The following is a 26,745-nucleotide window of genomic DNA, read 5'->3' on the forward strand; positions in this document are numbered from 1 at the left end:
CTTCTGTTCCCAGGGCAGGAAATTCTTTGGGATTCCTGTTTTTCACGCAATCTGTCTATCATGATTTAGTAGAAATTACAGTGGAGGAGCCAACTGTAGCTTGCTCGTTTATTGAAAAAAGCAAAGTAGTTCGGTCTGCTACCCAACAGCGTTACAATATATCCCCATTCCAAGGATTTTTTTCTTCGCAAACAGATTACGGTTCCTAACACAAGTTTGTTTTTTGTTGCCTTCAATGACTGAAGGTGGAAGAGCAGACCCACAGCGGAGGAGAAACTTGATAAAAGCCTCCAATGCCCTTGGAAACCAGAGGTGGTGGGGAAGAAGTGGAGAGAGAGGGGATGGGCAGAGGAGGGGGGGATCTGATTAACCTGTCTGCCTAGCATTTCCAAACAGTATGTGTCTCTGTTTGCTGCTCCTAAAGGATAGGTGGTTAGGGAGGGAAAGCAGCACCGGCACCGCTGCTAGGAGGAGAGAAGCCCAGACGTCTTGTCGCCTGCTCCTTTCCACCACTGAAAGGGTTACAGAGAGGATCATTTCATGGTGACTGATTGGGGGACTGTGCACATGTTTCAGGGTAAGTTTTGCTCCCGGTGCTAAATCTGTTTAGGGGGCTGGGGGACGTGTGTGTGTGCGTTTGGGGTTTTTTAAAATACAGCAGGAATAATAGGCAGCTTTGTTGGACCTTGCTGGAGCCACAGAAAAGGGGGTTTGTTGTTGTCTTGGGAGCGCCTGCTCCTGGACTTGGCTTTAGATTGAGCAGTGTGGGGGGCACTCTGCTGCCAGGGAGGTGAAGGCGACACAAGAAAGGGGCCAATATAATAGGGCCACTGTCTTCAGCAGAGGCTTGGAGCTGCAGCCTGAACCCTACAGTGGAGTTTCCAAAACATATGTGGTTTTGTTTTACTTCTCAAGCATGCATCTTTTCCAACTGGCTCCAGCCACCCCTCCCCCCTCCCCTACTCCCCAAGGAATAGACCAGGGGTTGATGGATAAAGTCCATCTTTGTTGATTCTTCTGGAGACCATTCTCCCTCCTCCCCATCAACACCCCACCACCATCACCCTGGATAAATAAAGTAACACGAGGAAACCATCTGTTGACCCAAAATGGTGGCATAAGGGACCAATTTAAGCATAAAATAATTCTCCCCCACCCAACCCCCTCTGAAAGTGCCTTTACAATTATAAGAGAGACAAGGTGGGTGAGGTAATATCTTTTATTGGACCAACTTCTCTTGGTGGAAGAGACGAGCTTTCCAGCTCAATGGAAGTATTTTACTGGAAGCATTTCTGCTTTAAAGGCTCTTTCATGGTCTCCCTGTTTCAGTTATGTTTCATATGGTGCCAGGGTGGGAATGTGGAGAGTATGAAAAGGAGACAGAAAGAGGCATTTGTGTGGCTGTCATTGCACTGGAGCTGGTCTCAGCAGCAGCCGCCCCCAGAGCTGTCACTGCTGTGGAGGTGCTGCTGCCCCATGCTGGAAGGGAACGGGCTGCACTGGCCCCTGGCCTTGCTGAGGCTCTGCAATGAGGGAGAGAGAAGAGAGTCTGTTGCCAGAGTCTTATTTCCAGCTTCAGCACAAACTTAGGATGTTTCCAGCTCAGTTCCATATTTGGTGAAAGTCTTGTGAGCTTCGTCATCCATCCGATGATGGGGATGATGCAGCCTCAGCAGCAGCCACCAAGCTCCGTTTAGAAAGAGGAAATCAGGGGTCTTTGACCTGCATACCAAAAATACAGGTCACTGGAGAATCTGTGGGCACGTTTTCAATCCTTCCCTTCTGAGCCTGGGGGAGGGGCTTGGGGGGTTTCCTCCGCTGGAGAGTTTACTGATGACCGTTGTGCCTCAAGAATGAATATCATCAATTCATCCTGGCATGTTAACCACATTAAGTTAGGGATAGGACTGAACAGCTGCGTTTGTTTTACATTGTTTTAGAGATGGACCCAAGCCATGAAATTCACATTTGGATCTGACCGTCCTCAGAGTTTGGGTGGGATGGGGGATTTGGATGATTATTTTGTTTTGACCCATTATAGAGATAGGGACCAGTGCAAAGTTTGGATCTGGGGCCAAATTTCCCCAATGCCCTCAAGGGATTTTGGTTCTGGGCCAATGTTTTTCTGCGGTTTGGTTAGAATAACAGAATCACAACTTTATGTATTTGTTTTTGTTTTCATCTGTGAAGTCATTTTGGTCCGAGTTCCATAAGGGAAAGGAAAAAACGCAGCTAATCTTGTAATCTGGCAGTGCCTGGAGGAGTTTAGGAGAGCTGAGAAGATAAGGCAGGTGTGCAGTCTAAAAGAACAGATTATTCTCTCCCTTTCTTAAAGATTTACATTTCCTTGTGTGCCAGTGCATGTGCCTGATACATTGCTGGGGGCAAAAAGCAGGTGAGCAGCTGTCCCAGATATGTGCTTTAGTGATGTTGATATACTAGATTAGCCACACCAAATACTTGGAAGTGTTGTAATTTATATGAGTATAGTATATGCGTTCTGCCACGACTCAGAGCCTGCACCTGAATGCAGCCACAAAAGGGTTAATGTGGTGTTTCATCCTTTTAATCTTTTCATCATTTTCTTTTCATTCTAATCTAAATCTCCCTTGCTGCAATTTAATTCAAGTGACAGATTTGTTGGTTTTTTGTCTATGGTGTTTTTGTGGCTCATGAAAGGTGATGGGTTGGCAGCTCCAGGCCTTCTCTTCACAGATTAGATATTACCTGAGCATGAGTGGTGGCAGGCAATGCTTCCCTTCCCTTCCCTTCTCATCAATTGCCTCAAAACTTGACCTAAAAACAGGATTGCAAGGGTAATTAATTCTTTATTCCCATGCAACTCGTTGACTGTCTCCCAGTATTGACAATAAGTCACCAATTAGTGCTATTTGTGATTATAGCCATTCTTATTTGCATACCTACCCATTAATAATTGGCCTGAGACCACCAACTAATTCATATGAGCCACCAATAACCATTAAGTGGTTCCATTAACCATTTCTATCCCTACTGACTTGGCAAAATTGCAGTTGGTGACCTGGAGGTGAAAGGTTTCTTATCCTGTTTCCAACTCTCTGAGCTCTCCAGTATTCCAGGTTTTCCTATTTTGCAGGTGTATGATTCTCTTCAGATGTTTTAATGTGAAGATCTGTAATTCCTTTTGAACCTGTGACTGGTTGAATCTGTAACTGATACAGTTTTATCCAGGATAAATCATAGAAATGTAGAACTGGAAGGGACCTCGATAGATCATCTTGTCCAGTCCTCTGCACTGAGGCAGTACTAAATATTATCTAGACCATCCCTGACAGGTATTTGTCTAACCTGTTCCTAAAAACCTCCAATGATGGAGAAGAGAAGAATGACTGGGGTGGGAGGGAGCATGATAACAGTTTTCAAGTATATAAAATGTTGTTACAAGGAAGAGAGTGAAAAAAAGCCTCTGAGAATAGGACAAGAGGCAATGGGCTTAAATTGCAGCAAGGGAGGTTTAGGTTGGACATTAGGAAAAACTTCCTAACTGTCAGGGTAGTTAAGCACTGGAACAAATTGCCTAGGGAGGTTGTGGAATCTCCATCATTGGAAGGTTTTTAAGAGCAGGTTAGACCAATATCTGTCAGGATGTTATTACTTAGTTATTACTTAGTCCTGTCCTGAGTGCAGGGGGTCAGGACTAGATGAGCTATAGCCATCCCGTCCAGTCCTACGCTTATATGATTCTACAGCCTCCTTAGTACAAAGCAAGCATTTGGGACAACTTATTATATTCGTGGTTATATATATTTACTGGGTATATATAACATTAATTTCACAGGCCACCTGTCTTTGCATTTCCCTAGCACCTGTGCTTTAGGAGCCTAGATTCTGAACTTTCATTTCTTCCAGGAAAAGGGTTCCAATGGAACTGTGATGGGTTGGATCCCTTGGGAAGCCACCTGATGTGCTGAGATACCACTACCTGTTCTGCCAGCCTGGGCCCCTTTTAACCTGTCTTGCTGAGCCAGGCTCTTAAAACCTCCTCTAAGACACACATAGGCAGGGCCACACCCAGCTGCAGATCAGCTCAGGGAAGACTCATCTTAAGAAACTTTCCACAGCACCCAGATGTCCACCCACCCTTGGAGCACAAACCCAAAATAATATGAAATTCGCCTCTTCCCTCAATGTGGAGGAGGGTATGCACAACTACTCTCCCCCACCCCCTCCCAGTTAGAAATCACATAAACTGTGTTATATTGTAAACCAGAAATAAATGTATTAACTATAACTCATGTCTTTTAAGTGGTTAAGGAGGTAGCAGACAGAACAAGGCAAATTACTAAGAAAATAAAACAGAGCACACAAACTAGGCTTAATACACTAAAGAAACTGGTTACTTGTAAGTTCTCACCCTAAATGTGGTTCTAATAATCTTCTTCACAGGCCAGATGCCCTTCCAGCCTGGGTCCAGTTCTTTCCCCCAGTTCCCCCTTAGTTGTTTCCAGCAGTCATCTTGTATAGGGTAGCAGGGGAGAACTGACTACCTTGATTACCTCACTGTCCACCCTTAAATAGGATTTGCATAAGGCAGGAATCCTTTGTTTCCCTAATTTGACCACCCCCCCTTCCCTTACAGTGGAAAGTTACAAGAAGTCCCAGGTAATGTTTTAGTATCAGGAGACAAGACCACCTGACTCTGTAGGATCACAGCGTCCATGAGTCAGGGGCAGTATGGAGCATCCACAGGAAGGCCAAGCTTTTCACAGTCCATTATCCTTGCTGATGGGCCATCCGCCCTGTCTGGCTTCTCCATTGTCATACCTGAAGTGTTAGCATTGGGCGTCAAACAAAGTTGCATAGTTGAAATACAGCTACATAGTCAATATTCCTAACTTCAGATACAGAAATGATACAGGCATACAAATTGGATAATTACATTCAGTAAATCATAACCTTTCCAATGATATCTCACATGAGCCATCTGACATAAAGTATATCTCAGTTATGTCTTATTCATATCATAAGCATATTTTCATAAAGAATATGGAATGACACATCACAAGAACCATACCAAAAAGGAAATTAATGGAGGGGTGTGTCTCCCTACCTAAAGATTTCAGTCTTTCAAGACTATTTTCAGGGATTTGGGGGCTATGAACAGATATTCCCCTCGGTGTTGCTGGTTCCATTGAAAGTACATACCCAGAATTGGAAAGGAGAACATCAAAAGGTTGTAGTTATGTGAACTTTTGGGAAGGTTCTGATTAAAACCAGAACTCAAATCTTTTTGTACTGTTTTTAATTTCCTTTTTCCCATTCTCATTTTCCTTTACCCATCCCCTCCTATGTGTTCCCTCTTCTTTGGTTTCCTTTGCCCTGTTTCAGTTCTTTCTCCCCCTAGCCTTTCCTTTTTTAATGTTTACTTACATAGATTGGGCCTCTTCTGCTGCTCCTGCCAAGCCGCTGGTTCCTGCTGCACAAAATCAGCTCTTCCAGGGTCAATGGCTCATCCAAATGACTCACAGGAGGTGCTAATCCAGTGGGGCAAATTAAGCAACATACAGGCAGAGCGGTGGAGTAGCAGGAAGGCCTCAACATGTAAAATTTAAGTGGGTTCAGACTTTACTCCCTGGATTTACGCAGTTAATGCAGAATTCCTGGGTGCAGGGCTTCCTATCTGTACTTTCCCTGCGTTACTATCAACTTATTGTTTCTTTTAGCTGGGCTCAAACCTGTCAGCTCTCCTGTAGTCTGTGCCTGTATTTTCTGATATATTGGATATCTATGTGCTCCATGCTGCCCTCCACATCTGCAGGGGGAGTTTGGCTTTTAGATACCCAGCTAGAATAGCAAAGGGTAACAATTTCTTGATATGACAGCTTTTCACTGACTCCTCTCCAGGGTGTCATGGGCTTCCAGTTCCATGGAACTGGAGGGGGAGCTAATTTCCTCCTTCTAACCCCACAGAAAAAACAAGGAACCTAAGACAGTTGCAGGCTATATTAAATTGTGAAGCTTTCCCTTCTAAAATGATTAGCTCACACCTCACACAGACTGTAGGGCTAGATCATGGAAGCATGGTCCCTGTGGGGCATCACAACAGATTGGAAGCAAGAGCCATCCATGTGGATGCCCCTTTGCTTTTTGTTGATTTCCTGAGACATGGGTTAAAAGGGTGGGTTTCTGGCTTCTCCCTGGATGGGGAAGCCATAGTCTCTCTCCCAGATGGAGAATTCACCAGAAACTGCACAAGTTGAAACTCACAGTTCTTTAAACATGTCTGTGTGGATCCTACTCAAGCTGTGCAGCTTATATCATGGTATTGCCACCCTTACTTCTTTGCTACTGCTAGCAGCGGTGTTGCCTTTAGAGCTGGGCGCCTGGCCAGCAACCGCTGCTCTCCCACCTTCCAGGTTCAGGCAGCACCACCACCACTACCAGCACAGAAGTAAGGGTGGCAATACCACAATCCCCTACAATGGACTTGCAACCTCCTTTTAGATCAGGGCCCCCAGTTTGAAAAATATTGCAGAGAAATCACATATTTTTCGTGGATTGGTCATGGCATTTAGCAAATTTCATGGATGTATAACACAGCCGTGAACTTTACTATTTATGCCATGACCAACCCACGTAAAATGTGTGATTTCTCCATGACTTAAGTAGACCCCTACTCATAACAGGGAAGACAGCAGCAGGGGAAGAACTGCTCTGTCAGCCCAGGGAGGAAAGGGACTGAGTTACAAAGTAGGCCAGCTGGGGAGAAGCTGGTGTAAGGCTATAGTGAGCCTGAATGAACAGAGACTCCAAGGAGAGCTGTGTGATTCCTCAGCCCAGGAGTGGAAGCTGGCCTGAACCAACAGAGATCCCAAGGAGGTCTGTCAGACTCCTGAATGAATGGCAGGGCTTAGGGCTAAAAGAGTGTGTTTTGGAAATGACTGAACAAAATGAGACCTCACGAAGGGGGAATCTTGTTTAAGTGTTCTGGTCTGAGACTAAGTCATTGCAAGGAACGAAGCGGGAATGAGGGTAGGATGCCTGCAGGGCTACCTCAAGCCACAAGGAGGTCCATAGGCAGGTACAGCTCTCTCTCCAAATACTAAAGCTCATTTGACTAGAGTACAAATTCCATCCTCTGAGTGTTTCAGGAACATCCCCATATCTGAAATTTGCAAGGCAGCTACATGGAGTAATCCCTTACTTTTATTAAACACTATGCCATTGACCGGGCTGCACGATCAGGGGCAAAAATTTGTCTGGCAGTGTTACAGACTGTTTAGTTAGTGGCAATTGGTACTCCTTGGTCCCACCTTACACATCGGCATTGCTTATCAGTTACCTAGAGTGGTGTCCACACAGACACATACTCAAAGAAAAAAGAATGGTTATTTACCTTATAGCAACTGTGGTTCGTTGAGATGTTGACCATATAGACTCCATGACGCATCCTCCGTCTCTTCTTTTTCAGAGTCCTCCTTATCTGGGATTCTGGATTCGTGTGGAACTGAGGGACAGTTGCAGCCCTTATGTCCTCAGCTGGAGTGGGGGGAGGGTGTCACAGTGACATGCACAACGCAGGCGTGGCCCCGATGGACACTGCTATTCAAAACAGTACAGTCTCATACACATGAGGTGCATGCACAGCTGGAGAGGGACAACAACATCTTGAAGAACCACAGTGACTATAACATAATTAACTGTTGTATTTGGCTTCCATATGCAGGTTATTCATACGTAGAGGAGAATGGGTCCCTATTTCATTATTGCACCTTTCTCGATGGATGAAAAATCCAATGCTGGGGAAGGAAGCTATAAAAAGGATTGACAGCAACATCATAAGAATCCATAGCATTCCAGGGGCCCAGGGAGAGAGGCAAGAGGAAGATTTTCCAGATTAAAGCTCTGAGGCAGATTTTCCAGATTTTACTCTAAAACTGAGAGGCAGATTTTCCAGATTAGCAGAGATTTGTTGAATTTTGCACTGCAAGGTCTGGTAGGAGAGTTTCAGCTATGTCTCCGATTCTGTCACCCGTAACTCTTTATTTGGAAAACTAATCAGACTTAACTTTAGATAAAAATCTTAGATTAAAATGCCCCTTGTTTGTATTACTAATAACTCTTTTAGATTATTCACGCTGAAAACAGCGAATATTCAATGTACAAACATTCTTTTACTCAGTTATGCTGTGACTTCACTTAGCTTGACAGGGAAGCGAGACTGATCTGTTCATAGTTCTATGCACTAGCACAAGGCCACAGTGTTTGGCTTCTGAGCACCACAGAGGAATGTTTAAAAAAATAAAAGTGTTCCACTGACATTTTAAAAAATCATGGAAGTGTTTCTATTAATATTAGCTGATGTAAAAGCTTCCTTTAGAAACCCCAATCCTACATTTGAGGCCTGAAATATTTACAAAATAAAGAGCTAGATTGTGGCTAGCGAGGTTAGGGAAGGAAGGAAGGAAGAATTCTCCCCTACCTTGCATGGCCTGTGTCAGGGATATTCAGAATAACAGCCCCTGTGCTTGCGGGGAGCACTGAGCTGCTCGTCCTGAAGAGCTGGCGCTCTGAAGCTGGAAGGAAAGGATGGGGAATATCAACCATCACTTCTGGTCCTCCACACTGCCTCTTACTACAAGCTAAATGCTGTGAGCTCTATCTCCAAAGTTGGGTAGTTAGAATATTATCAGCATTTTCTTAAAAACTGAGAGCCAACATCGTTAAAGCTCTTGCCAATTTAGAAAAAGAGCCCTAGAATTAATGTCTATGCAGGACCAAATGTGGTGGATGTGACTGAGCGGGTAGGTCTCTCAGAATTTGACAGGAGAACACTCTTAAGTCAAAAGCATTCAGGGCAAACCTCTGTCATCTGTGTAAACAATACTGGGGATATGTATAGGCAACTGGCAATGTTGCTCAGAAAGCCAGGAACATCCAAGGGGATTTGTAAGGATTAGTTTTGAACCTTGATCAAGATCTTAACTGGAGGCCAGATTCTCATTTCAATTATATATGCATTATTCTGAGTTACCCAATTGAAATCAATAGAATTGCTTCTGCTTTACATCCATGTAAATGAGATTTAGAATCTGTGTGTGGATTTTCTAGAGAGCTCTTGAAGAATGGGTGAGTGGGATGCCATTCCTTCCTCTGTCCCTAGCCCTGTCCTATCCCCTTCTTCTCTGCAGTTTCCCTGGGCTGAGGGACAACCACTGGGCCTCCTTGCTGATCTAATTGATCAGAGCAGGGGATTTGTTAAGCTTAGTTACCCAGGCTCATTAAGGTAATGCATAAAAGCAGTCTCTGAGGCTGAGCTGCCTGACTGACCTAGCTGGAGAGGCTCCTGATGCTGGAAAGAAGAGTCTGTTAGAGCCTGGATATTGGTAAGATGTATGCGGTCAAATATAGCCCGTTATCTGGATTGTGATATTTTTCATTTAACTGTCAGCACAGCACAGGAGTAAAGCCCAGAGTCTCAGGCAGATTCTTTTCTTTTCTTACCTGCTAGGATTACAGGTGAGTGTATCTGTTCAACTGCAGTGGCATAAAGGGGCCAAAACAGTTTCCTGGGAGTACCCTAGTTCAGGGCTGTTATAAGCGGGCTATAAGTAGCCCTACGCTGCCCTTCTGCACAGGGCACGCCATGGGCAAATTGAGGACAGGAAAAGGAGTGGCAGGAGTGCTTTGCACTCCAGCTATTCTGAGCGTTAGAGCAGTGCATAGGCAGCTGTGCGAGCCTGTCATGAGTTCCTGGATCAGCCCAGAATTGGGGAGGTGCAGACGTGTCCTAATGCCATCCTTAACCTCAAACCCTGGACTGCACCTTTTGTGGAGCACCTCCTGAAAAATACAGCACAGAATCCAGCTCCCTGGGTTTGTCCCTGTTCTTGGACACTACCCCTCCTTGACTAAATACAATTAGCTTTTGCTATAAGCTTTGTAACAAGTGTGCTGGCCCCTTTAAAAGTTGATGCCACCATATGAGACGAGCTTGTGGCTTGGTCTGGGAGAGCTCCAGGTCAAGGTGTGGGGGCTAAAGAGGCCTGGGAACAGAGACTGTAAGTTGCTGAGCCTTAAGAGGCCTGGGGAAGGTCTAGGAAGGAGTGGTGGGAGACTACCTAGGAAGGGGCCAGAGTGAAGGCCTAAAAGGCAAGCCAGCACTGTGGTAAGTAGCCCTGGGGATAAGTGAAACAAACATAGAGGCCGAAGCAGACCGCTGCTTCACTTATTATGTTCTTGGAGGTGGCGTCTGGGATGATGAGAGGGACTGGATTTCCCTGCACCCCTATAGTGTCAGCTAGAGAAGTGGTACAGAAATCTCTTGCTTGAGAGGGAGAAAGGGCTATTCAGCTAGGAAAGGCTGAAGGAAGCTGTGTCCTGGGGAAGTGATGATGAAATACTACTAAGCCCAGAGAAGGGCTTTTAAAGGATTACTGAGGCAGGGTAGGATTGATGGATTGTTATCCCTGGGAAGTGAAGGGTTTGCATAGAGGTTTGGTTAAAGGGCATAACCTAGGATTACGCAACTACAAGCCACCTCAGAACACCAGAAGAACTGAAGAATGCAGAGCATTACATTGTGAAAACATGGTGCCAGCAGAGGGAAACTAAGGCAGATACCATGTCTCCACGCTGAGGCAAGGTACACTGGTGTTACAGGCCACCTACTTGAGCTCACTACTAGAGATATCCTGTTTAGGAATAGAACTGGCAGAATAATAGAAAAACTTGGTTGCAAAACTAAATTAGAAACCAAGTTTCAATTCAGACCCTTTTATTATTTGTTGTTTGTGAATAGTGAGTCAAACAAACATTCAGCCATATGAACATTTACAAACAGCAGTCGTCAGGCCCACACTGAAATTCATTGATTCCAGAAAGAGAATTTCCCTGGGGCACCTCTGATCCTGTGGATATTCCCCAGTGTGCCATTCCTCTGCGTTTATGACCCATTTGTGCTGCTAGAGAGGCATGGAGAGTCTGCAGTGAATCAGAGAAACTGGCACATGGACTCCAGAGGTTGAAATGCTAGCGGAGTGACCTGGCAGGGACTTCTGATTCTCTCTTGATTTTTATGGCAAGAGATTTTCTCTTGCCTGAATATCACATACTTTGAAGGCGGCACAGTTGGTACGTAGTCCGTTCCTCAGGGACAGCTGGCATAATGACAAGAGACTTAACAAATGAATGTACTGTCAGCCTCAGTCTGCATGTCACCATCATTTCGATGCTAATGAGCTTTCTCCTCAGCCAGCTCTTGTCTAATTGTAGGGCACTGAAGCATCCCAATATTTATGGGATTTTACTAGATTAGTTACAAATCTATAAAGCAAAGAAAGAGACAGTTCATCCAGTAGCGTGTGTGGTGGTAGAGGTTTTAAAAATGCCACCTCAGATAAAATACTATGGGAGCTGAGTAACCATAAATAAGAACTTTGCCTATGAAATGGTTTCTTATGTGAACTTGGGATCAGGGCCAAGAGAATGTCTATGTCTTAGGGAAATTTATTAGCCCAGGTCAACAGTATTTCTAGGACTCAGAAGATGGGCTGGCTAAGAATTTGCCTGCTGGAGTCTGCTCTTCCTTAATTCCCTGTCCTCTTTATGACAGGAATTTTACTTGTAAAACTCTCAAGATGATGCCATTTGCATTTTGAATGTTCTGGTTCCTGAATTACTGCCGAATAATAATAGCTCTACACAAAAATGATTAGGGGTATGGAACAGCTTCCATATGAGGAGAGATTAATCAGACTGAGACTTTTCACCTTGGAAAAGAGACTACTAAGGGGAGATATGACAGAGATCTATAAAATCACAACTGGTGTGGAGAAAGTAAATAAGAAATTATTTACTCCTTCTCATAACACAAGAACTGGGAGTCACCAAATGAAATTAATAGGCAGCAGATTTAAAACAAACAAAAGAAAGTATTTCTTCACACAATGCACAATCAACCTGTGGAACTCTTTGCCAGAGGATGTTCTGAAGGCCAAGACTAAAACAAGGTTCAAAAAAGAACTAGATAAGTTCATGGAGAATAGATCCATAAATGGCTATTAGCCAGGATGGGCAGGGCTGTAAAACCATGCTCTGAAGAGTCCTTAGCCTCTGTTTGCCAGAAGCTGGGAATGAGCAACAGGGGATGGATAACTTGGTGATCCCTGTTCTGTTCATTCCCTCTGAAGCACCTGGCATTGGCCACTGTCAGAAGACTGGATACTGGGCTAGATGGACCATTTGTCTGACTCAGTATGGCTATTCTTCTGTTAACACTGAATGCATGTGCAGTATATTGTGCTCCTGGGGAGCTACCCCTGTTAAGTGCAGTGGCATAGCCAGGTTCTAAGAGCACGGGGAGCAAACATATAAAAAAGGCACCACCTGCTGTGAAGCAGCGAAGAAAAAAAGAAAAACCCAAGTCTTGCCACCGAAGAACTCGCTGCGCCGAATTACCCACCGCCGAATTAAGCAACAGAGGGTCCTGTGGCACCTTTGAGACTAACAGAAGTATTGGGAGCATAAGCTTTCGTGGGTAAGAACCTCACTTCTTCAGATGCAAGCCGAATTGTCGCTGAAGACCCAGAGCGACTGAAGCACCCGCCGCCGAATTGCCGCCTACCCAGAGCTGCCTGTGGGAAAGCCGCACTGGATTAGTCCTCAGCCAAGCAAGGTAGCAGGTGCCCCCCAACAGGCACATGGGGGAGTGTCACCCGGCCACCACAAAGCGAGGATGGGGGGAGCAGGCGAAGCACTTGCCGCAGGAGCCGCCGCAAGATGCACGCAGTAGAGCCCGAAGTGAGTGTCGCCGAAGACCCGGACGTGCTGAGAAGCACCGAGTGAGTGCTCAGGGGAGCGGCCGCTCTCCCTACTATCTGCACTACTGGTTAAGCGATCCCTCACTTGGAATGGCATAGCTTTTCTAAAGGAGCAATTCTCCCATTTAAACCCCATCATTTCATCTGCTTGGACACGCTGCTGGGCCTGGGCCTCTTACTGCAGATTCAGTCACTTCATAATGCCCACCACTATGAATGTCTGCCACATTGAGGTTATTCTGACACTGGTCATGCATTCATTTTTAAAAAGGAAAAATACACATCAGTACAATAGAGCTGTGAGTTTCTCCCGCCATTTACCTTTCTCATCTCTTCATATCTCTTAATCCCACCATTCTTGCACTCCATTCTTCCTCCATTTAGTCGGTTCTTACCTGCTTGCGCTCGCGCTCTCTCTCTTCCCTCCCCCCCCAACCCATTGTTTCTGTTTGGATTCCTCTTATCCATGTCCCCTCATCTTTTTGCCTACTTGCTCTTCTATCCATTTGTGGTTTTTGTTCCCAACTCGCCTCCCCATCCCTGCAATTTGTCTGGTTTTTGTTTGGCTGGTTTTCATTCACTTTGTCTCTCTGGGATTCTTTCTCTTAAATATTTCTTTTTGGACTCTCTCAAATTCCAGGGACCCTTCAGTAATTGCTATCTGTGCCCTGTTCTGCCTCATTATGTCACTGTACTGATGTGGAAAGATTTAAGCATAGAAGCAGTGCAAAGAGCTTGGAAAAAATCCACGAGTTCCTTCCATTTTAGGGTGTGGGTTAGGTTTAGGATTACCTGGTTTTTCCTGTAAAATTTCTAAGAGGGATGGAGTTAACTGCCCCCCTCCCATGTTGATACCTGTGTTTCCTTGCCAGGTTATCTCATAGCCCCCTTAAAAACTGTATGTTCATTGATCCTTGTGGTACACACACACCAGTTTAAATACCTCTGTTACAGATATCTTATGATAAATGCCTTAGGGATACATTATATTATGCCATGTACAATGATGTTTTCATGTGATCACATAAAGTACATCAGTGGCCTGTTGGTAATGCACTTAACTGGAGTGTGGGAAAACTCTCTGACTTGAGCTTAGTTTTGTATCTTTATGCCACATGAACCTCTTTGAATGTTTGTCATTCCCTTCACGTGGCTGTTGCCGGCTCTTGTACTGTAATTATTGTACTAACATATGCAAAATCTATTGTGCTTCTTTTTAATGGGCTATTTACAGTATAAATACAAAAGCAGACAGTGCTACCAAAGAGAAATAAAAGTGCAGTTGTGGAATTTTCATTTTGTGCAGACAGTGCCAGGACTATTAATCCATCATACAGGAATCTCAAGTGTCGTGTGTAATATAAGATTAATACTCATATATTTACTATCAAAATCTCCATGCTGTGACTTGCCAACCACCTCATCACTCATTGGCTTCAATGAGAGGTGAGGGCACTAAAGTTCTCACAGGATGAGTCCTAAGGAAATGGTCTTGAAAAAACGATATTCGCCAAATCATGCACCTAACTTGCACACACACTTATTGCTATTACACATGCAAATCAGGTACTGGCATGTGTGAATACCCATTTTGCATGCTCGACAACATGTGAATTAGGACTGTATTCTTGGAAGCCATGTCCTGAAGTGTGTGGTAGTGCATTATTCCTTCACTGGGGTGACATGTGAACATTTTATTTATTGACAAAACTGCAGATGATTGTTTTCCCTACCTGAGTCTGAGGCATTTGCCTCATTTGAATGAAAATCAAGGAGTATTCTATTTTTTTAATTGCATTTATAAATAATTGGATTAAAAATAATCAGTGTCTGCTCCCTGGCAGCTCTGATAGTTATATATATATATTCTAAAAGAATATGAAAAGGGGCTGAAGGCCCAGAAATTCTCTTGGCAGCCCTGCTGTCTGGTTAGAAAAGGAAGTGAGCTACAAAATTTGAACATTCTGTTCTGAGACTTGAAAGATTTCTGGATTTTATTACTGACTCAATAGGGTTTTCATTATGTATGTGGCCAAGAAGAGAGGTTTACGCAAGCAAGAGGAACATATTGTAATTGAACTTTGTTTGTAATTTTACACATTGTTAAATAATTGAGATATCTAAATATCTTCTAAATGTACAAAAAATGAAGTGTTAGCAACACTGATTGTGTCACAAATAAACAAATACAACATTTAAAAGTCTTTAATCTACCTCCTTGTCAGAAGGGGCCTGAGCCTGAACCATTGAAATCTAATGGGAGTTTTGCTATTCACTTCAGTGGGAGCAGGATAAAATTCTATGTTTGTTTCATTGAGTGTATATATAAAACGTTTGCAGTTTGGCAGCCCCTCAGGTGCCTACGGGTATGTCAGCCTTATCTTTAACTTTTTTACTCCATAGTATCTCAATACCTCTGCTATTTAAACAGTTCTTTTGTGCTAAGTTTCTTCTGTTTTCATTTTCATGTTTGGTTTTAGAAAGGAAAATACTTTCAGAAGCAAGATTTCACCTAGATCATGAGGGAGAGGGTTTGACACATAAATTATGCTCTCAGTACAAATTGAGAGTCTAAATTGCTGTCTTCTTGCTGCTAAATTACTCTGCCTCAATCTAGGATGTGCTATGTCAGATCACACCATTGTTCTATCTAGCCTGGCATTCCACCAATATGGGTGCTTAGGGGGCATGTGAATCCTTCTCCCACAAACAGCACATTTCTAGCCAATTGGGAACTTTTGAATCTGATGGATTGCTTCCTGACCACCACAATTAACTTATTCCCTAAAGCATCTATCTATTTTAGGTATTTATATGGCCCCATCACCACAGTATCTGAACACCTAGCAATATTTAGTGTATGCTTCTTCACACATCTTTGTGGGGTGGGGAAATACTGTTATTCCCCTTTTACAGATAGGAAAATGAGGCACATGAAGATTCAGTGACTTGCCCACAGGAAGACTGTGGTGGAGCAGGGAATTAAACCTGTATCTCTTTAGGGCATGTCTACACTACAGCACTGGGAATTACAGTGCCGCTCAGAGGGTGTTGAAGGAAAACCGCTGTTGTGTGTTCACACTATCAGCTACCTGCGCAATAGCGTGTTCACACTTGCGGCACTTGCAGAGGTATTTGGAGTGGTGCACTTTGGGCAGCTATCCCACAGAGCATCTCTTCCTCTTCTGCTGCTAAGAGTTGTGGGAAGGTAGAGGGGGTTGCAGGGCATCCTCGGTCGCATCCCAGCAATCCCTGTACTTCCATCTGCATTTGGCGCCATCTTTCAACCGTTTATGTACTGTGCGCCCTGCCTCTTTGAGCTGCAGGAATGGATCCAGAACTGTTGACCATTATGCTGCTTGCTCTGATCAACACATCACGAGTGGCAGTGGAGTTATTCCTTAAACTACAAAGACAAGAGGGGTGTGACATTGATCTCGCCACACGTACTAGCTATGACACAAGTTTGCTTGTGGCATTCACAGGGATGTTGACCACAGTGGAATGCCACTTTTGGGCTTGGGAAACAAGCACTGAGTGGTGGGATCACATAGTGATGCACGTCTGGGATGATGAGCAGTGGCTGCAGAACTTTTGGATTAGGAAAGCCACATTCATGGGACTGTGTGATGAGCTAGCCCCAGCCCTGTGGCGCAAGGACACAAGAATGAGAGCTGCCCTGTTGCTGGAGAAGAGCGTGGCGATTGCACTGTGGAAGTTGGCTACTCCAGACTTCTACCGATTGGTTGCTAATCAATTCAGAGTGGGAATGTCTACTGTTGGACTCATGTTGACAGAAGTCTGCAGGACCATTAATCGCATCCTGCTCCGAAAGACCGTGACTCTGGGCAATGTGCATGACATTGTAGATGGCTTTGCACAAATGGGCTTCCCTAACTGCGGAGGGGTGATAGATGGCACGCATATTCCAATTCAGTGGTTCTCCAGGCACTTGTGAATCACCGTAGGCATTTCACAGACATTAACGCAGGCTGGTCTGGAAAGGTGCATGACGCACGCATCTTTCAAAACACTGGCCTGTTCAGGAAGCTGCAAGCAGGGACTTTCTTCCTGGACCAGAAGATCACCATAGGGGAAGTAGAAATGCCCGTTGTGATCCTGGGAGACCCCATCTACACCTTAATGCCATGGCTTATGAAGCCATACATGGGGCAACTTGACAGCAGCAAGGAGCAGTTCAACAACAGGCTAAGCAAGTGCAGAATGATTGTTGAGTGTGCTTTTGGCCGTTTAAAGGCCCGCTGGTGCTGCCTCTATGGGAAGCTGGATCTGGCTGATGACAATATCCCTATGCTTATAGCCACATGCTGTATGCTCCATAATATTTGTGAAGGGAAGGGTGAAAGCTTCACTCAGGGCTGGACCACAGAGGCTCATTGCCTAGAGGCTGAGTTTGAACAGCCAGAGACCAAGGCTATTAGAGGGGTGCAGCATGGGGCCATAAGGATCAGGGATGCCTTGAGGCAGAAATTTGAAGGTGAAAGCCACTAATATTTGTTTCTATACTCAGGAGTGCTGTGCTTGTAGTGCTAGGAGGTGATTGGTGCAGATGATGAAATATGTGGGTTTAACATAATTGAATGTTGCTTTGCATGGCTCTTTTTGCTTTCAATTAATAGAATAAAGATTGCTTTCAAACCAACACAATTCTTTTATTAAAAAACAACAACCAGAGGAGAGAGTCAAACCAAAAAAACATCAGCAGTGAGGAGGATGGGGGAAGGGAAGGTCCCAGGAGGAGGAGGGATCCCGGAATAGCTAAAGGTTTGTGTATGTCCTGGGATCATATCCCACCTTCTCCTTTGGAGTACAATGCAGTGGGTACTGTACATCAGCAGGGCCAAACTGCAGAGGGATGGGTGTTGAGTGCAGTGGGCACTGTGAGTCTGCAGTGCTGGACTGTGAGGGGGAGGAGTGGAATGCCGTGGGTATAGACTGGAGCCGGGAGATTGATAACTGTGTGTTGGTGGTGTGTGGGGGGAACACGGGAAAGAGTTTTGTGACAGCGGCTGCAGGGGAGAGTGGGTGAGGAGCTGATCAGTTTGCAGTGCTAGTATCGCCTGGAGTATGTCCGCTTGGCGCTCCATAACGTTTCAGAGCCACTCCGTGGCTTCATTCTGGCATGCCACCTTCTCCTTTCGGTCCCTCTTCTTGCTGTCCCACCACTCCTTCAATTCTTGTTTCTCGCTGCAGAGTGCATCATGCAATCACGCAGAAAGTCCTCCTTAGTAGTTCTTGGCCATTTTCTAATTCTGCGCAGCTGTTAAGCTGCTGATAACAAAGAGGGAGGCTGGGCTCCCAAGGTCATCTCTGTGAAGTTTAAATGCAACATTTTGCAGAAGCAGTATTGTTTGCAACACAGAGAACACTTATTCAGTGATTTAAAACACAGCCAGTACTCACACACCTGTCACTAACTGGCTGACCTCAGGCAAGCACACATGAGCCACAAGACCCGCAAAATGGTGAGTAGCTTCAGGGACAGGGTAAATCACTCTTCCCAGACCCTGCTGTACACTGTGCACATGGCTCTTGGGGAGAGCCAGTACTGTAGGGGGGCCTGATAATCATTCCTGTCCCCACACTTTCCACAGGATGTGATAGTTATGGACGATATCTCGCTGCTGAGGGTGAGCAGGGAATCAAGGGAGGGTCTTCTCCAAGACTGCGACTGCCGCCCTTGCCCCTACGCAGCTCGCCTGTGTGCAGCAATGATCCCCGGGACAGCACAGTGGTGCGGGAAAGTCACTGTTAATGGGGCAAGAAACAAAGCAGCTCTACTGAAGAACCTGCGGCAGCGGATTGCCCAGTATCTCCATGAGAGTTTCCTGGAAATCTGAGACAGGTTCCCCTGAAGTGAGGGAATCAATCAACAGCCTGTTCCACAGCCCAGACTAGGCATGTAGTGGGAGACAAGCCTGCTTTCTGCAACCCTCCTGCCCCCAACAACTCACCTCAGCGATTCCCAAAATCATATCCACTTACCAGGGGCCTCCTCTCCTGTTTGTGCTTCACCACCATCTGACAGCTGTGACTGTCTAGCCTCCTCCAGGGTAGAAAAGAGCTCTTGGCTGCATGCATCTCTGACCTCTGAGTCATCCTCTGCCTCTGGGTCCCCCTCCCACTCCACATCTTCATCCAAGATTTTCTCCTCCTGGCTCAGTCCACTTTCCACTGGCACGTGAGCCACCAATGTATCCACAGCGGTCTTTGCAATGGAGGTGGGGTCGCTGCCGAGTATCGCATCCAGCTCTTTGTAGAATCAGCATCTTGTGGGCACAGCACTGGAGTGGCGGTTTGCCTCCCGCACCTTGTAGTAGGCATTCTGCAGCTCCTTCAGTTTGACCCTGCATTGCAATGTGTCCTGGTCATGGCCCCTTTCTGTAATGCATCGTGAAATCTGTCCATAGGTATCATAATTCCTACGGCTGTAGCATAGCTGGGACTGGACAGCCTCCTCTCTGCAAATGCTGATGATGTCCAGCAGCTCGGCATTACTCCAAGTGGGGGATCGCCTGGTGCAGGCATGGCCACCTGGAAAGATGCCCTGAGACCACAGCACGCGTCACCAAGCAAACAGGAAGGGGACTTTCAAAATTCCAAAGGAATTTATGGGGTGGGGATGATGGTTGGGGATGGGGATGATGGTCACCTGAGGGCAGGGCAGTAGAGTTCAAACCGATGACCAGAGAGGCGAGAACGCATTGTGGGACACCTCCCGGAGGCCAATCGCAGCATTGTGATGGACCACAGTGTCTGCACTGGCACCGCAGCGCTGTAGCCCTAGTGCAGAAAGCTCTACACCTCGTGTTGGGGTGTTTTTTTTTGTTGTTTGTTTGTTTGTTTTTTTAAGCATTACAACTGCGCAGTTTCTGTGCACTAAGTGGCTTGGCAGTGTGTACACCTCAGGAGTTACAGTGCAGGAAGCTGCTTTACTGTGCAGAAACTTGCCAGTGTAGACAGGGCCTTAGGCTAGTTCTCCAACCACTGGGCCATCTTCCTTCTCTATTCAGGAGATTGATTGTCCATATTGTCTTAACTTGCATAGCACTAGTGGAGTTAGTGCTCATTAAATTATCTAGCCACTGTGTTTTGAGTCTATAACTTCCTGTGCAGTGAGTTCCACAGATTAACTATAAAGTAAATTCCTTTATTCTAAAATTACTGCCTTTAATTTCAGCAAGTATGTACTTGTTGTTTTATGGGACAGGATATAAAGATGAGAGGCTGATTAGTTTTCAGTCTTTCCTCATTCTGAATGCATAACTCCCTCTTCTCCTTTCCAGGCTATTTAATGTTAGTCTATTTGTAATCTCCCATCTCTGTAAACTCAGACACACATCTAGTCATTTTAGTTGCCCTGCTGTAGATTTCTTCAGTCTGTCTCAGTGAGGCCACCAGAATTGGTAATGCTATTTCAGATGGTGGGGGTACTATTGTTTATCATCCCTTTATGAATGTACCTGTGCTCTATTTGCTTTAACTGCTGATGCCCGGGGGGCAGATGTCTTCACTGAGTATCTACAATGACTCCTGAATTTCTGTCCCTTTGGGGATCTGGAAAGTTTAAAGCCCATAGGGGTAAGTATAGAAGTTAAAATAATTGTGTCAGTATGCCTTACCATACACTCTTCCAAGTTGGGCAGCATGTCAGATGGAATCCAATCTCCAATGTGTCTAAATCCACCAGGAGTTTCTCACAGGCCTTTAGACTAGTTTTTACTAACCAGAAAAACATAGCACTATCAGGAGATCTCACTAGCTTGTTGTTCACATCCTTCTCCAAATCATAAAGGTGTCGATTGTGTCTTTAAGGCATAATCTGTTGTAAGGGTGGATGCTAGAGGAGCATCTGGAAGCCTCTTTGAGCTCTTCAGTTGTACTGGATGAGAACAATTTGCTATATCCCTTTGAGAGGTGTAAAATATTGCTCTCCCCCATCACACACACACAGGGGGAGAGGGAACCCACATTCATACCATTCAGACCTCTGATGTACCCACCAAGTGCAAGGACTGTGATTCTGGGCTGTCCTTTTTTCAGGCAGCAAAAGGAGGGGGTGGAGGTGGCTCCTTACTTTCTCACACTCCACTTAGTGGCTACGTAGGCGCTAACCATAATCTAGCCCAGAGATAATTGTAGTATTAAAACTTTGGAACCTGTAGTTACAGAGAAAAAAAAATGTACCATCAATAGCAGCCAACCAGAATCCAAAATCAAGGTACGTGCTGTAGCTACATACAAAATAAAGAAGTCAATGGACACTGCTCTGTGTTCAGATTGGGTATTTTTGGTTTCCTTTCATGAAGTTATGCAGCTGGTTCTGTGATAGGATCCTTTCAGTTGACACACGCTAATATGCTTATCTTACATAGTGAAATGTAATTGCAAATGTAGCTATTTGCAGTTCATTAAATAGAAGAGGCTTTCATACACAACATGTAACTTTCAAGAAAAAATTACCCGTTTGAGACCATTATTGGGAAAAGATTTGTGATTACTTGAACAGCAACTGTTCAAAGTGTGGTAAAACTTCTATGATGGTGATTATTAACATGTATGTTAATGGGAGTTTAGGACTTTGTGGAGTCAAAACTACTGCCAAGTCTTAGTTTATGGCCTCTGTATTGTTGCATACGCACATTCCCGCCCACCAAATAAGGTATCAGCAGTGCAACAAAGTGAAGCTTGCCCACATATGTTCTAAAACTACATCAAACATTTCAAAGGTGAAATGAAGCTGTTCACTTGACTCATAACCCTAACTGAATACGCCCCAGTATTATTGAACACAGCAACACTATTGCATGTTACTCTTCATTGGCTACACCTCCTTATTTAGCAACTCTCTTGGCTAGAAACTTTCCAGCCACAATAAACATAGCATCCCTCAAAAGATGTGTTACGGCATCTAGGAGCCTGTGGAAACACTGTCTATGCCCTTCACATAGCTGACTGAGCAATCTTCTTTCCCTGGACAAAGAGCCTTACCAACAACCACTCTATGTGGCTGCTCATTTTAAATGGTTTCCGAAACTAAAACTTGCAGCCTGCAATTTGGTTACCAGCTACAGCCCAGAAGGTGTTACATATGGCAGGGGCATTTGGGTGTGTTTAAAAATTCTGGACTGTAGCAGGTTTACTTACTCTTAAAAGTTTGGATAATTTAAGGAGTAAGACCCTTCTCCATATGAGTAAGGGGAGCAGAATCAGACGTTTCCAGGACAAAGCTGACTTGACTTCACAGAACTGTTTAAATGAAGTGATGTCTAAATTCCCAGTCATCCCACCAAATATCCTTATTAAACTGGAGATAAAGGGACACCTCAGCTTGAAATCTAGTCCTTTTAAAAATACAAAAAGTAGCTTCACCTGCCTCTGAATCCCTTTGTCAATTTTTTATGGTTTACCATCACATTTTCCTATTTGTTTTCAATGTTTTTCTCTCCTCTGTTGCTGTGCAAAAGACCCTCACAAACACAGGAAAGTGACCGTAAGTAGGAAAAAATGAAACTGAATCTGTAAAATGCACTAAATAAACTCTGAAAAAATGAGAAATATTTTTCTCTGATTTCCTTCAGGATTAGTAATTGTAGATGTTATTTATAACTACAATTTGTTTAAAACAAAAAATCAGTTCAGACAAGCATGATTTCTAAGCTGACAGTCTATTTAAGGCAGTATATTCATCGCTATCTTAAGAGAAAACACATGAAAATAAAGTTGTAATTTTAAAATAATGAATAAACACACTTTGGAAAGTATAGATATGTGGCATTCAAAAACTCCTAACAACTTTAACTTCTCTAATTCTATTTCTATGCCACCGGGTGCTCTTTCCATCTGTGTGACAAGTCTCTGAGCTGTTTGACATACCAAGTCCTGTATTCCTTGGCAGTTGGACCATGAACACAGGGGGCTAGGAACATCTGAAACCCTATATAGTTTGTTAGTTCATACAAGGACTCTAAGGGCTTGATCCTTCTCTTGCTTACACTGGTGCAAATCAGGACTGATTCCACTGAAGCCAATGAAATTACAAGAGTACAACAGTGGTATGAGATCAGAATCAGGCCCTAGGCTTGTATATTAGGTGCTACATAGCTGATGTTGGGGATGAGATGTCCTCTGCTCAGGGAGCATGATCACTGGCGATAACCAAGAGCTAAAATGAAAACATGCTTATGTCTCTTAGAGCACTTTCTGTCCACTGATCTCAAAATGTTTTACCAAGAAGGAAAGTATCATTAGCCAGATGTTACAGATGGAGAAACTGAGTTCCAAACAGGAAAAGTGACTTGATCAAGGTCAAGTTGCAGAGCCAGGAGCACAGACCAGGCCTGTGCTCTAGCCACTAGACTATGCTGCTGTCAAAATTATTATAAAACATCCAGTGCCTATAGTGAGACAGCGATATAGGGAAGGTGACATGGGGGTAGGAGAGGTGTATGTTGTGTATAACGTAAGTGGTGAGCTTGTCTTGTCAGTGAAGAGTGAATTGGAAGATAGGCTGTGGCCACAGCTATTCCAGCACCCTGACCTCCTGTACTGCATCATCCAGAACTCCTGGACATTCTCTCCTCTGTGCTGTTTGGCTGTTTGCTCCAGTGCCACTCCTGCTCCCTCCCTCACAGGGTATGTGATCGGGGTGTGTGATTGCAGCATGTGTAGACAAAGCTGAGCTAGCTTTAATCTAGTTAGTTTGGCTACCAAAGCAGTGAAGCTGTGACAGCCTGGGTTTCAGCATATGCTATACCAGCCCATCCAGGACCCAGGGTACTTACTGAGGTGGCTAGTTCATGTACCATGGCTTCACTGCTATTGGTCCCCAAGCTAGCTAGATTAAAGCTATACTTGTATGGTAACCTCTGCCCACTATAACCTCTCATTTTCTTGTGTATTTAGCTTATAAGATTTTTGGGACAGGGGCTGTCTGTTATTCTGTTTATCCAGTGCTAGGCACAATGGAATCCCAATCTTGGCAGGCCTCTAGGCACTCCTAATACAAATTAATAATAATAATAAATAGCACTTCTGTGCAGCGCTGACAGATTTAGCAAGCTATGTTTGGGGACATTAGTGTCCATATGTAAAAAATAATAGTTAATAAATAGTAAGAGCTAGGGAGTGTGGGTTGGAGAGGATTGTATGGCAGATGTAAAGAAGTCTCTAGTGGAAGGTGTGTTGTGTTGTGTTGTGCTATGTAATGAATGTTCTGTTAAATGGGTAGCCAATGCTGGAGGATGAATGCCCTCCAAAGACTTGTTGTTGTTATGTTCTTTGTTGAAAAAATAAATAGAATTTTGTTTTTAAAACTAATGCACTGAGGAAGTGATAAGTTCAATTATAATTGAAATAGATAATGAGATCTCGTGGACCTGTCTGAGGGTCCCCAAAACCAGATCAAATAACAAAAGCTGACCACCCAATCTTCTCAGAAATACTTGAGCACCAGCTGTCAGTAAGGATAGAAGAAATCAAATTTGACGGTTCTAGGCCAACTCTAGTTTGATACACTGTGTTTCAGGACAGAAATTAAAACAATTTTACATAAGGAAAAATCATCTCAGACTTCAGTCACATCTTATAAACTCCCTGAGCTCAGATATCAGGTGATGCAGGAGCTCTGAGGGGAGACAAAGGTGGCTTTACACCACCTTTCATGCCCCTAACTGAGGCAGAGAATGGAATGATTCAGCCCCTGGCACAACTTTGAACAGCTTCAAGGCTGCTCTAAATTGTGCAGACTGTTAACAGCCCAAGGGGTTGTTATGCTGTATGGAGACTGCTGAAGTACAGAGTGTTCTGGCTACAATCTTCCTTAGTCCAGGGTGCTGCCAGAGATGGTATAGAACCTGCTGTGGTGAAACAGAACAAAGGGAATCTTGCTTGGGCCAGGATCTTCCCCCTTCCCGCACTCAGATTACTTCCAAAAGAAAGCACAGCCGAGAGCAAGACACCTGTCCCTTTTTTTGGGCAGATCTGTCCACTTTGGGATAGCAGAGAGTTCAAAATGTGGTTTGTAACAGAATGCTAGCAACACCCTTAACAAACGGGGAGAGACAATCATTTCTTTGTAACGGAAGCATTTGCTGCAAGAGAAACTTTTCAACTACAATACTAAATAAATCCATTTGAAAGTCTGACTTCACACATAGTACACTAGAGAAGGAATAAACACTAGTTATTTACCTCCCTGGTAAAATGCATCATCTGATGTGAGTCAGAAATTTTAAACTTGATTTCCATAAGATTCTAATAATGCATCTTTTTGGTCATACACATAGTGTGATATAAAGGTCTTTGTAAAGGTACATCTGCACTGCACACTCTTTATGTCAGTGTGTAAAGTATCTACACTGCACACCAGCCTAGGACAGGCATAAATACCAGTGTAGAGGGTGAGGCATTGCTTAGGTGAGTAAAGACATCCCTGAACCCTAGGAGTATGTACATGGCTCTCTACACACCCAAGCAGTGCTTCCCATATCTACACTGCCTTTTTAGCAGTGTAGTGTCCCACTGCCTCTCCAGCAGAAGGGAAAGGCTCTGGCAGGGAGGAGGCGGCAGAGAAAGGCTCTGGAGCAGCAGCTTCCCCACAGCGAGAAAACACTTTGGCAGGAGAGAGGTAGTGGGGAAAGGAATCTTTTCCCTCCTACTGCAGCCTTTCACTGCTGCATGTAGCTCCACACTGCAGTGGGGATACAGCCTGCTTTTCACTGCAGCATGTAGCTATTCATACCCGACACACCGCTGCCAGTCCTGTGCCATGTAGATGTAGCCTAAGCTAGAGAGAAGATGATGCAAACGATCCAGAATGTCATTTGATAAACAGTGGGCCACAAGTTGTCAAAAAAAAAAAAAAAGAAGAAGAAGTAGAAGCAGGTCTGGCATATGCTGAATCCATTCCTTTCTGTGGAGGAAGAAATAAAAAATTCTTTCACATACAACTGAGGTCTTTCACAATCTGCATTGCTCACAGTCAGAGTAACTGCAGTCAACAGCAAGGATGTTAGCTTGTCTGGAATCTCCCCCCTCCTCCACCGCACGCCCCACACACCTCCTACCTTCACCTCACATTCCATGAAACATAGAGCCAAGAACAGCATCTGCCTCATCAACAGGAGACCGTGATGCAAGGTCTTGAATGGAATTCTCACTATATCACATGTACCTTCTGGCTAGGTCCCTAGGTTAAGCACAGCAAGCTGCAATAATAAAGCCTGATTGAGACTCCTTTGACCTGCTATCACACACTTCTCTAAATTACATGTAAGATACCAGTCCTGAATGACTTAAGTGTGATTTTTGTTTTGGGATGTGACTATGAATAGAGCGTAGCTCATTGTCATGGCATCTGCCACCCTGAGCAGCATACATAGCAGTGTCCTAGAGTGGCCAACCCTCCAGGAGTGTCCTGGAGTCTCCAGGAATTAAAGATTAATCTTTACTTAAAGATTATGTCATGTGATAAAACCTCCAGGAAAACATCCAACCAATATTGGCAACCCGATAGTGTCCCCTAGGAAACTTTTCAGGATCTGAATGTGTGCACTGTACAGGATATAGAAAGCAAGTGACCAACTCTGACTGATGAGACATCTTTCTCCTAAAGCAACTTAGATCTTTGACAATATAACACAGTTCTGTAAGAATTGATAAGAAAGTCAAATGGAGTGTCTCTAGATTTTGAAAGGCTTTGAGAATGTTAGAATGGGTCTGAAGCAGAACTAGTAAAATCTGGATACAAAGCTAATTATTTCATGCAGGCCAGATGTGCTGAGAGGTATCCTAAAGACACCAAACATATTTTTTCAGTTTCAGGTCAGATATGGCCTACTCATCAGAATGATATTTAGGAAGAAGGCTGACTATAGCATGCTTACAAAGACCCCACAGATGACTAAAATTAGCTTGTTCCACA

At 44.4% G+C, this 26,745-nt stretch overlaps 1 protein-coding gene across 1 annotated transcript in view; it reads left to right on the forward strand.

Moving 5' to 3' along the window:
- Nucleotides 1-391: 391 nt before the first annotated feature.
- Nucleotides 392-26,745, forward strand: part of DDAH1 (dimethylarginine dimethylaminohydrolase 1) — a 143,931-nt gene continuing 117,577 nt past the window's right edge. Inside the window, exon 1 of the mRNA XM_034778845.1 lies at nt 392-577. The gene's annotated coding sequence lies outside the window, so the exon portion shown is untranslated. The remainder of the gene's footprint in view (nt 578-26,745) is intronic.

Source organism: Trachemys scripta, chromosome 8 (assembly GCF_013100865.1).
Source record: "Trachemys scripta elegans isolate TJP31775 chromosome 8, CAS_Tse_1.0, whole genome shotgun sequence".
Classification (NCBI taxonomy): Eukaryota; Metazoa; Chordata; order Testudines; family Emydidae; genus Trachemys; species Trachemys scripta.